This window comes from Sabethes cyaneus, chromosome 2, assembly GCF_943734655.1.
Source record: "Sabethes cyaneus chromosome 2, idSabCyanKW18_F2, whole genome shotgun sequence".
Lineage (NCBI taxonomy): Eukaryota > Metazoa > Arthropoda > Insecta > Diptera > Culicidae > Sabethes > Sabethes cyaneus.
The window spans coordinates 22,596,815-22,609,466 of NC_071354.1; the positions used below are offsets into that span (position 1 = coordinate 22,596,815).

The window sequence follows — 12,652 nt, forward strand, 5'->3', positions numbered from 1 at the left end:
TCGCAAAATTAAAATGGCAGTCTGAATAATTTAATATTGAATCATAGCGTTTCTGACAGTTTTTTAAACTAAGCCAGATCATATCATGGTGATTACAAGCTAAGTATGCTGTCATAATTGATATTAGAAAAACCAATTCTAGTTGCATTGAAGTAGTCGATTAAATAAAATCATATAGAATTAATCCAATATCAAATTGTACTCTTACATAAGCTACTGTACATCAGCGTTTAATAGATCACCTGATTCACTGTTACATTATTTTGCAACATTTTAATGCTATGTATGTTTATAGCGAGAAACTGTAAGAGTCAATAGGATTGTAATCTGTTACAGAAGTACTAATTAGTAAGCATACTAATTTTCCGGATAGTCAGCCTATATATAGCCAGGCTATATATATATAAATCATCCCCCAGGTATTATATAACGATTCATGAAGAGTTTTAGCAACTCTAACGCTACGCTGTTGAAAAGATTTGTGCAAAATTTACAGCAACTGATTGAAAATTTTCCGAAACTGGCGAAAAGTACAAAATTATATTGCTATTCATAACGATTGAGTAGCCCGGCTCAAACGATTCTGAGTGTTCGAAAGTTTCTGCTAGATTTCGCTACATAATATTCGTTTAAACTCTGTCGACAGCTAACACATATTAAGTTCTTCTGTAAGACCTGCTTAGACCGTGTCCAGTCAGCGAAGTAACCCCTGTCGTAGGAGATTATTTCAAGTTTAAAATAGTACTCACCTTACATATCAAATGCTTGCTTATTCGTGAATAGATCAATTCAAATGATTCGTGGTTCATATGAAAGTTTTCTCCAAAAAAACCTGGGCTCCCTAACAAATCTGTGAAGTCCATTTTGAATCTTCCTTTTTTATTTCGCTCTTGAAGATACGGGTGTACCCAATGCTTTCTGCATTTTTTACGCTTTGCTGCATTTGAAATCAATAACATGGCCACGACACATAATCCAAACGCAGCTACATCTAATAAATCGGAATTATCCATGCATAAAAACGATAAAACAAACCGGCTAAACCAAACTTTAGTTGTCATTAAATGCATTAAATGAATGAAATTTTCTGTCCACTTTTTCGGAAGCGTTTTCAGTTCGCGACTTTGACACTTTGACAGTAAGAGATTTTGAAGACTGCTCACACCTACATGAAAGCCGTGCTTGATGACAAAAGAAAAAATATTTCCATTCTCTTTTCCCACACACGAAACCCAAACAAAAAGTAACAATTTCGTGGTTGCGAATGGTGAACGTGAACTGCATAACTCACCACGGAAGATGTTCGCGATGCTGTTCACGACGGAAAAAGCAAACTGTCAAACGATTAGTTCACGTTCGCTGTTCATCGTAGGTGTAAAACCACCTTTAGAAGGTACAGTGAACAAGTTGTAGCAAAAATGTTACTAGCTAACTTTTTTCGACTTCGTAACTGCTCGTAACGGAAAATTAACTGTTTTGCGACCACCAAGTTGACAGCATGAATAATGGTTTCATTTGAGTCATTTGGTAACTACTTGGTAACTTTTTGAGATTTTGGTCATCACAAAACTAAAAAGAAATAATTTTTAATTTTATGTGACCTAACTCGTTACAGGCATCGTAACTCATTTCATAGTTGTGCAATTTTTTTTTGTTATTTGTTTATAGAAACTTATAAGTTCAACTTTGGAGGTGAATCAAATTATTTTTTGCTCAATCCGTCATGTTTACAAGGTACAGTGAACGAATTGTTACGAAAATGTTACTAGCTAACTTTTTTGCTTTTGTAACTGCTCGTAACTGAAAATTTACCGTTTTGCGACGAACAAGTAGATGACAGTTCGGAAAAAAGGTTTCGAATTTTGTCATTTGGTAACTATCTGCTAACTTTTTGAGATTTTTGTCACCACCAAACTAAAAAGTAACTATTTTCAATTTTATGTAACCTAATTCGTTACAAGCGTCCTAAATGTAACTGATGTGCAACCTTTTTCATTTTTTTATTTGTATAATTAGTTACAAGTGCTACTTGGGTATTGATAGAACAAACCACTCCTTCCATCAATTTCTTCGGTAACTTCTCCTCCCAAATTTTGGAAATAAATTTGTTGGTCTTAAGCAATTTTTTCGTATGTCTTCTTAGAGATCTGGTGCTGGGACACAACTATCTTCTATGGGCACTCCTAGGTTAAGTTCCGTTCTACCTTCTGCTGCAACTTCGCCATTGAAGTGTTCATCGAAGAACTGCTTCCACCAGTCGATCACCTCGCGCTCGTTGGTGCTAAGATTCCCTCCCTCGTCCCTATACATTTTCAGGTTTCGATATGTGGGAGAGGTCTGAAATAACTAAAAATGAGTTCGTAGTCAATGGACAGCCTTTATATAGCCAGTAGCGTTTCTAGGGTTAACAAGGGGGATATATATGAAGGGGTGTATCCTTAGGGGGCATACCTATTTGATCATTTAACAAAAGTAACCATTACTTCGTTCGGGAACCCGCGGCCGCAGAACATGTGGCCTATCCCACCCCTCTCCCCCCTCCTTAAAACTGGCAGTTTATGCACGGTATAATATATTCGTCTTATATTAGAGTGTTTATTCAAAGTATCTGAAATTTCCAAAGAAAAAGTAAAAATTAGTTTAAATTATTTAGCAGACCTATGATGCTGTTTGCTCCAAAATGGATGATGCAATCTAATCTGTCAAAATATTGTGCTCAATAGTAAAGAATGTGAGTGTACTGGTGTATACTGACGTATTTTTGTTGTGTATGTGAAATCCACAAATTGGATCGATCATTATGGCTTGGCACAATCTCACCCCCGTAAAGCTCGAAAAGTACAAAGTTTCGAAAAATATTATTTTCGTAATCAAAACTTAAATGATTAGTTTATATACCTTCAAGATAGCAAGGTGATGCGATTTCTTGTTTGGGTTGGTTTATGCGGGACATTTTTTACAAGCGTTATTTCCGAGTATTTTTGATCGCGAACTTTGAAACCCTGTGGCACAATCTTACCCCGGCTGACCGTAATGTTAACTGTGACGTGTTTTGCTTGTCGTGTTTTTGTTGTTTTTTCTTAACGCATGTTTTTTTTTTTTTTTGAGGGGATTTGACTACGCATGTTAGTGGTTTTCCATTTTAGTCAACATTTGCCTTTCTGGTATTTTTATATTACCTCTGTGTCTCTTTTCAGTGATTTATTGTCATTTTTATCGCCTTTTATGACGTTTTTGGTGGCTCTTGGTGGTGTCTTTATGTCTTCATTTGTAGTATTTTTCTGGCATTTCCCGTGCGCTAGCTTCTTCGTCTCTTCATCACCAACGTATTTTTTTTTCTTTTTTTCGTCGTCTTTTCGCCTACTTATAATCACTTTTTCGGCATCTTTCCGTCGTCTTTTCACGATCTTTTTGCTTCCACTCAGTCGTATTTTTGTCGTTCTTGGATTTGTATATTATCTTTTTGTCATATTTTCGTCGATTTTCGACCTTTGTATTTGGCATTCTCTGTTGCATTTCTCGGCGTCATTTTTTCGCTTTTATCGTTTTTTTGTTGTTGTTGTTTTAGCGTCTTTTCATCGTCTTTTGTCTTCGGTTTTTGTTGTTTTTTGTTATTTTTTCGTCGTCCTTTACTGGGCAACTGAAGGGGGAGGAGGGGGGCCACAAAAAATAGGCCTTTCAAGCATTTTTACTTAACCTTTAAACATGAAAACCAAATCTATTCTTGCTTTTTATATGTACGTTATTACTTTCGATGTAAAAATCGACAAAAAGAGACACGTAATTGAAAGAAATTTTTCCATTGTTTGAATTTTCATTTTTGTTTTGTGTTAGAAGCATTCCGCACACTCATTTTTTGAGTTCTTTAGGCTGTAGAGCCTACAGACAATTGATTTTATAAAAAAATTGATTTATATTCCACAAATTATTTTTTGTTCCCCTAGTTTTTCAAGCCATTTTCAAAGGGCGGGGTGACAAAAATTTCAAAAATAATTTGCAATGGCCTTATTGTCAAAACAACAAAAAGTGTTTTTGGCTTTTCATTGTTCTTTCGGCGTCTTTCCATTGCATATTCATCATCTCTTCATTGTCTTTTTTGCATGTTTTGACGTCTTTTTTATTTTTTCCAGCTTGGCATCTTTGGTCTTTCGTCGTCTTTTTGTCAACTTTGCATCGTATTTTCGCCATATCATCGTCTTTTGTTATCTGAAGGCTTGAATATTCAATAGTTAAAATTATCGTTATCGTCGCGTCATATAATATAAGAGCCTTGTCTGCAAGCAAAACCAGGCCCCCGATAAGGCGCTATATTTTCGTGGTAAGAATCGTCCACATTAAGCAAAGTGGCAAACCAATTATATCGGATTTTAGCAAAACTAACGTAGTTGCATCCCATTGAGTTAACGTTACATAGCGTACCACCGATTCACTCTCAATTAGACGTGAGGTGACGCACGCAGGCTACAGCCAGCTATCGTGTAAAGCAAAACGAAGCCATGGGTATTAAACGTCCCTTCAGAACTTGACCCTTCTTTATCGACAGACTTCGTAGCCGGTTATTAGAGTACAGGAAAATTACGGGGCTAGTGCAAAGATCCTATTAAGGGGGCATAGTACTTTTTACACCATATTTTTTATTTATTTTGAAACGATGATTCTACAATTGATGAAGGGACGGTAAGGGAAAGTAATGAAGAAGGATTTTTTCGGGAATGAAGGGGAAGGGTGGAAAGGAAGGGGGGGGGGTAATAGGTAGCTATGGTTAACAAGTTGTCGTTGTGACTCCTATCTTTTGTCCAATGCTGGAAGGTGCATGGGTCGAACCAAGCTGTAATCAGAGATTATAACCGGATTTGAACCCACAACACCTGCCAGGGCGTGTCGCTCACTGGTACCCGTGTACCTTTGAACCACAGAGGCGCTGGACAAAAGAAGTCTGCACAACCCCCCTTATTAACCATAGCGCGACATGGGTTGTTCTATTTTTAGACACACAATGTGCCTCTTCCTACACCTACTGTAGAAACCACCGACCGAGAAGTTTTAGTCTAACGTCTTTTTACTTTCAGGACGACGACACTATGCAGGCCCTTACGACTTGCAAGGTACTGCGTGTGACGCTGTTCGTCCGAAAGCGTGTTAGTCCGCGTTTCTCAGCGCGGTTCTTCGGAGAAAGGCTCCGTTCCTATGAAAATTGACCAAACTCGTGACTTTTAGTCATGACCTTGAAATGCGGTCAGGCATATGGAAGAGGCACATTGTGTGTCTAAAAATAGAACAACCCATGTCGCGCTATGGTTAATAAGGGGGGTTGTGCAGACTTCTTTTGTCCAGCGCCTCTGTGGTTCAAAGGTACACGGGTACCAGTGAGCGACACGCCCTGGCAGGTGTTGTGGATTCAAATCCGGTTATAATCTCTGATTACAGCTTGGTTCGACCCATGCACCTTCCAGCATTGGACAAAAGATAGGAGTCACAACGACAACTTGTTAACCATAGCTACCTATTACCCCCCCCCCCCTTCCTTTCCACCCTTCCCCTTCATTCCCGAAAAAATCCTTCTTCATTACTTTCCCTTACCGTCCCTTCATCAATTGTAGAATCATCGTTTCAAAATAAATATTAATATATGCCTGACCGCATTTCAAGGTCATGACTAAAAGTCACGAGTTTGGTCAACCATATTTTTTGCCTAATTTCAAATATTTTATTCTCGATAACGCGAAAAGCGAATCGATTCGGGTTTTTTTGCATTCCAAACATTGCACTTTATACTAATATTTACAATTTTGTTTGCATATGTGAACCTCTTCCCCTCTCCCCTACGGCTCCTTGAACATGGTCGTTCGAAAAAAACATGATTTGCGGTACCATGGATTGGCGCTGGGGGTCTTATCCGAATTGAAAAATTCTGAAACGACATAAAAGTATATTAAATTATCTCGTGTTTGACCCATCCTTTTTTAAAATTCGAACGCATAACAAAATGGCGGACATTCAAACATAAAAGTAAGGTTTTTAGTCGAAAAAAATGACTTTAAACATTTCTAAAAAATACAAAAATAGTAATATCAAAAAAAGGATGGGTCAAACACTAGATAATTTTATTGGCTTTAAAACAAAAAAAGAATCATGAGAATTGCTTGAGCCGTTCTTGAGATATTTATGGTACCGACTTTCAAAACCTGGTTTCGAGAAAAACGACGTTGAACTTTTTATTCGCCGCGTAATCGCTCCAGACATGCGCGGTACAAATAGCTGTAACTTTGTCAATTTTTGGAATTCATTGAAATGACTTGAAACACATATGGTCAAAATGTTAATCTTTCGAAATAATCAATAAAAAAAATTTCGATTTTTTTAAGTTGAAAAAGTACTATGCCCCCTTAACTCTGTTGCGGCACCGGCCAGTCGAGATTCGAACATACAACGACTTGCTTATTAGGCCAGCATCGTACTTCGGAGCTAACTGGGCGTTATCGTATAAAAAGGAACGAAAATTAGACAAAGAATAGAAATGACAAATTGACAATGAATAAGATGGCGATGTTGACTAAAATGACAAATTGCTATAATTCACTAAAATGACAAATTAAATTCTATTACAACACAACTGATAAAACGACTAACTTTGCTTTGCGGTTGTTTTGACGTAGGACTACGTCTTACGGCAAGTTTTGAGATGGGGTGTCATTCCAAAAAATCGAAAAATGCGAGCGTCACGAAAAATGAAAGGTTTTGAGCGTTAATAGCTCAGCGGTTTTCCGATCGATTTTCAATATTCTTACACCAATCGATCGGAAAATCTTCTAAGAATTGACCCAAATGAAGAAAAGTATGGATTTTTGATGTTGAACTATTGAAAAATTGAAAATAATGAACCTATGTTTTACCAGAATTCTCGCTTCGTGATTGGTTGGAAGATTCTTTACGATGATCTAAACCTATACCAATTTGATATCTGTGCTTGGGAAGTAAGCCAAAACAAGTGACAATTTTCTCATTTTAACAAGATTTCTTAACACCGCGGTTCAACCTAGACCATTTTGATGTCCTTGCTTGGGAAGTACGCCAGAGAGAGTAACAAAGCCCCCTCGTGCCAACAGATTTCTTACGAACGCGATTAAACCTAGTCCAATTTGATGTCTGTGTTAGGGAAGTATGCCAGAAAAAATGACACAAGTTCGTTGTCACAACAGATCGCAAATTCTTTACTGCGAGACGATTAAACCTCGGGGAACTTGATATCTCTGTTGGAAAAATGTGCTACAGCTGTACTGTTCGGTTATAATACGACTCTGTATGAAAACACATGCTTGCCGCGTCATTAGAAGTGTAGTGAAAAGATGTGCTGTCGATAAAATAGGATTGAATTGGTAAAATCCCTTCAACGTGGGAAACCATGGATAATAAAAACAATCTTTAATTTCAGTAAGGTAGCATGTAAGCAATAGTTTGTGTTCTTGATTTTATTAAATTGTTTTCAAATGCACAATCTTTTGAGAATTGAACGTATGCAATGTTACTACTTTGATAAATGTTACATACAACGCATGTAGCATGTATATATGTTGCATATAGCATCTATACATGAAGAATCGAATGATTACAAGCATGAATACATGCCACTATCACTACAAAGAGACTTACGTAGTCCTGCGTCACCTATATATGCGGTCGTGTCTTGTACACAACCCCTCTGATTTTTATTTATACCTTTTAAAAATTAATTTTTTAAAAATTAATTTTTTAAAAATTAGGTTTTTTGCGCTAATAACTCCGCGGTTTTCCTGATCAATTTTCAACATTTTTGCACCAATCGATCGGCAAATCAACTACTCGTCAGTGAGTCGCAGAAAGAAAACGTTGGATTTATTAAGTGTGCGCTTTTAAAAATTCTTATTTTTACATTTTTAGCTCATTTGTTAGGGAAAAGAGGTCACTCACTTTTAAAAATTTAGCTAAAATTTTTGTAGTCTCACGTTACACGGTCCTAAATAAGAATTAGAAATTCTCGCAGAAGCGCTCTTTTGAGCTTATTACAAAGATGCAAACGCACTTGAACGCATCTGCAGTGCATGGATCGGTTGACGGTTGCTTTGAAAGGTGTTATGGTCACAGTGATAATCGGAAGAGGGACACCGAAGAGATTTATTTAATGGAACTATTTGTTTCGCACATGTTTTTTCAGATAGAGTCGTCCATTTAAGAGCATGTCAATCTGTTGCATGGTTGACAATATTCTAAAAAGTCGGAACATTGATATCGTTTTTATTCAGATTCTCGTTTTATTTGTTATTGCAATTTCGAGCGTCAGATGTAAAGCAAGACGTCAGATATAAACAGACTTAACGAGAGGCTATGGAGCGGCAGTAAGCCGAAATGCGTAATCAGGGTCTCTGACGAAACATAGATCGAGCATTCCACCAATCGTAGTAGTTACAGAGATACTTTGTCGCAATAGTTTAGCTTGTAGTTGTCCAGCAGTTTTTGATACCGTTATAGATGGAAGATTGTAATGAATCCACATACTAAAATCCGCCTGAAGAAGTCCATCACTTCACGTTAGGAAACTGAGGTCACCGAGTACCGGAGCTACTGTGATCACTCGAGTTATTGCTGATTGCCTGTCGTTTTTAACCGCTCGCTCCAGGAAAGAATTTTTCCAGTTACATAGAAAATGGCATCCATAGTTCCATTTCACAGGTCGGGATGCCATAATTCGGTTACCAACTATCGGGGTACATCCATCCTTTGCTACCTTAGTAAAGTATTTTAAAAACTGATCCACATAACTTTGTACAAAGCAGTGGTACCGACCATCTCGAAAAGTCAACACGGTTTCATAATGCATCGCTCTACAACATCAAATCTAATGTGCTATGTGACAGCGATATACACTTGAAAAAAGCACTTACGTCGGCAAAATTTTGACGAAATTTGGACAGCCGAGCGTTCAGTAAATGTTTTTATGATACCAAACGTTAGTAAAGATCCGTAAACGTTGATATGCACCACAGATATTTTCACCGAACGCTCGGCAGCCCAAATCTCGGTAAATTTTGCCGAGTTTTATAAGTGTGTATGACTGAATTTAAGCAACAAGTGGGCTCGATTTATTTTTCTTTTTACAAAGCCTTTCATCACATAAATCACATGGGATTTCCTTCCTGGTTTACTGAATGGCTAGGCTCATACTTGTCTGACCGCAGAGGCTTCACACTTAAATAAAAGTACCGAGCTCGGAAAAATTTTGCCGAAATCTCAACAGCGTTCGGTAAAATTTTTTATGTTGCCAAACGTTACTAAAGATCCGTAATCGTCGATATACACCATCGACATTTTTACCGAACGTTCGGCTGTTAAGATTTCGGCAAAATTTTGCCGAACTCGGTGCTATTTTTTACATGTTGTTCATTAAAGTGAATTGCATGTGCTCCAGTATATTCTGCATATCGTCTAGGGTACCATAAGGCAGTGTGCTTGACCCTCTCATCTTTATCATCCACATCAACAACTTGTTGAAGCTGCTTTGGTAATCGAAACTTTCTTTTGCTGACGATTCAAAAAAATTCGTATGATTGCCACTCCTGTCGACTAGGTCGCATTACAAGCAGACGTCAACCAACTGCTTATTTGGTGGGGTGACAACGGTATGCGTGTGAGGTGATTTTCTACAGTCGCTGCTATACTGTTTCTCTCCTTAAAATTGGGGTAAAATGGAATCGGATTGTCTGGAACACGTCAACTTTATCCATCAAAGTCGTAAAAAAAGTTTTTTTTCAAGATTTTAAGAAAAACTTGCCAAACATGCAACTTGCATCCTATGCCTACTATGCAAACACGCAATTTTAATTTAAAAAGGCTCGTATTAAGACAAAAATCATTATATTTCAGAGTTACATCCAATCTGGTGCTCCTTTTAGCAATAATTTTGTTATTTTTAATAATAACTTTTTGATTTGATCATGGCAAATTATAATAAAAACAATAAAAATTTGTCCAGCTTTCCAGTCACATTAACCCACTGTAATCAACCAAGTCCGCGTTGTGCCCTCTATCATCATTCCTCACGGTTTTCTCCTTGTTTTTGTTCCTCTTCACTAGCTAAGATCGCGTACAACTTGTTGAGATCATTTTTTATTATCATTATTATTTTTACGTGAAATCATAAAAATTATAAATATGAGAAGCAAACAACGATCGCGCACAACGTGATTGTTGTGGCTGCGCCCGTTCAGTTTGAACCCGCGTACGTTCGTGCGCTACGTAGGTACAAGGAACAAGATTTGTACGGTCGCCGCACCGAGTGTCGATGTACAGATGCAACGACCGTCGGTGTTGATCCTCATCAGTAATGCGTCCCGCGCGTCCCCCAATCCCACTCGGGGGGAGCACGTTGATAGTGCATCAAAAGGAATGTGTGATGTGCAATCGCATTGCTGGAAAAGACTTTCCCTCGCAATTTTCATGCGAAATGGTACCGACACCGAACCGAATCATAACAATTAACCAATTAGCTCGAGCGGCGGCGGCGTGTGTGTGCCGTTCACATGTTTCTCCGCCATTCGGTCGTGGGGTTTGCTTTTCAATTTTGAAGATCAATATCAGCGGCTTTGTTTCCGCATACCGACCTGAAATTGGGTGAAGTCAGATAGTGGCGTGATATATTGCATTCGAGAGTGATAAATAATGGTCCGCAATTGCAGAGAATTTATTATCTTTTTTTAGAAATATTTTTTTGATTAAATAAAACAAAGATACATACTAGGTTTAATATATTTCGACCAAAAATTGTCAAAATTGAATAATTTTTTATTTCATTCAAAAACAATTTTTTATTTCATTTTCTTCTAGTTTTGAGTAAGCAAAAGACTGTTTCGACTCTCACCGTCTCGTTCGCTTCAACACGAGTCCATGCAGGGCCAGTAGCGAGTCACTCACTCAGTGCATTATTTGTGGTGGAGCCGCTCTAACAACGCGCTATGCGCTCACGGCATACAGACGATCACAGCAGCGGCAGAGAGCAAACCCAAATCCGGTTACCGGCAGCACGCGGCAACACCGTACTGAGCCACATCCTCCCAGCTCGCTCACCACGATAACACGACACGAGTCGCTAGCGCACACGAGTCTTGCAGCAGCAGCAGGCTGGCTGGATGGAAATGGAATAGCCCACATCGAGTGACGGACGATCGGTTTAGTCGCGGTTCGGCCATCGTCCGGTTGGTAGCGTTTTCGGTGCTGTTGTTTGTTTCAACGTTTCGGTATAAAAATTGGTGCTGTCTATCAAGCTGAAAAAAAATAGTTTATATGGCATACAGAAAAAGTGCTTCTGTTTTTCGATTTCCCGATTGCGAAGCTAGTGGTGCTACATAGCTAGTGTGTGAAACTGTACGAATATCAAATCAAATCTCCGCACTTACTTTTATTAATGAGTGAAACTGCAAACGAAAGTTGTGATTTATGTCGTGAATAAGCGCTTTTTAATGGACGTCTGAAAGATAGGTTGTTTGCTGATAGTGAAGAGATACTACTTATGTGAAGCACAATAGTTTGGCGCAAAGAAATACAGAATACAAAACGTTAGCCGGCCGACAATTTCCATCAGTATACGACCATAATCGTCATATCAGCTGTTTTTATTGTAACAAAAAAAAACGAAACATCGTTTCTCGGAAGCGCCACTGAAAACAAGAAGAGAGCGTTTGCAGCAGCAGCAACAGCAGCTAGCCAGCGCAGCAGAGTGAGTGAGGCAGAAAAAAACAAGCGAGCCAGTAATAAGAATAAGTAAGTAAGTAACTAAATTCATTGCAAAATTTCCTCATTGGAGGAGCTTGATGAGATCGCCAGGGGAAGTCGCGCAATTATCGTTTAATAACACCTCGTGCTCATCTGCGCGATTAACGCACCAGCCAGACTGATGCGTTGAATGACATTGCTCGATCGATGAAGTTGTTTACGTGAAAGTCTCAACGATCAGTATTAAGCTGTGTTGCATGGATGTCTATACCTATTAATGTTATAAATTTGAGAAATATCATCGACTCGGTTATAAATTAAATGCGAGTGATAACTTGAGTCAGTAATATTTGGCAATTTAGAAATAGCTTTAAATAAGGGTTTGAATAAGTATATTTGACAGGCAGCGACAATCAATAACTTTTCTATAAGCAATCTAGGAAAATTATTATCTGAAAAAGTTTTTACGTAATTAGGAAATTTATATATTAATTCACCACTGTGAAAAATTACTAAAAAATACTTGTTCCAAGTTCCTATTTTACTGTGGACGTCCGAGTGGACGTAAGGCCGTCAGTGTAAATACAGGAAAAACGGGTGCAATGATCCAGTTAATTAGACAAAATAACAGATGTGCGACAAAAACTATGTTAACGACAAGTAATTTCTACGAGACACAGACACTTGACAAAGAGCAGATAGTATTCAATCCCTGAAGACTACTGAAATACAGAGTTGAAACGTTGGAAAGATTACAAAATCTGTTCTACTATCAATAGACTGACAGCCAATGAAAACGAGAATATTAAATTCTACAGTCGACAGAACAAATTCATGATAGCCTTTTTTATATTATCCCTCCTCTATTGTACCACCCAGTTAGCTCCGGTGTACGATGCTGGCCTAACAA

The 12,652-nt window shown here is 38.1% G+C and overlaps 1 protein-coding gene across 3 annotated transcripts in view; it reads left to right on the forward strand.

The window, feature by feature from the left end:
• LOC128733700 (protein N-terminal asparagine amidohydrolase) overlaps positions 1 to 12,652 on the forward strand; it is a 141,236-nt gene that overhangs the window by 63,313 nt on the left and 65,271 nt on the right. For 2 of the 3 annotated variants that reach the window (XM_053827467.1, XM_053827468.1), the window contains exon 2: positions 10,858 to 11,790. The gene's annotated coding sequence lies outside the window, so the exon portion shown is untranslated. Of the gene's footprint in view, positions 1 to 10,857; positions 11,795 to 12,652 lie in introns of all 3 variants that reach the window. The other variant, XM_053827469.1, reaches the window with a different exon arrangement.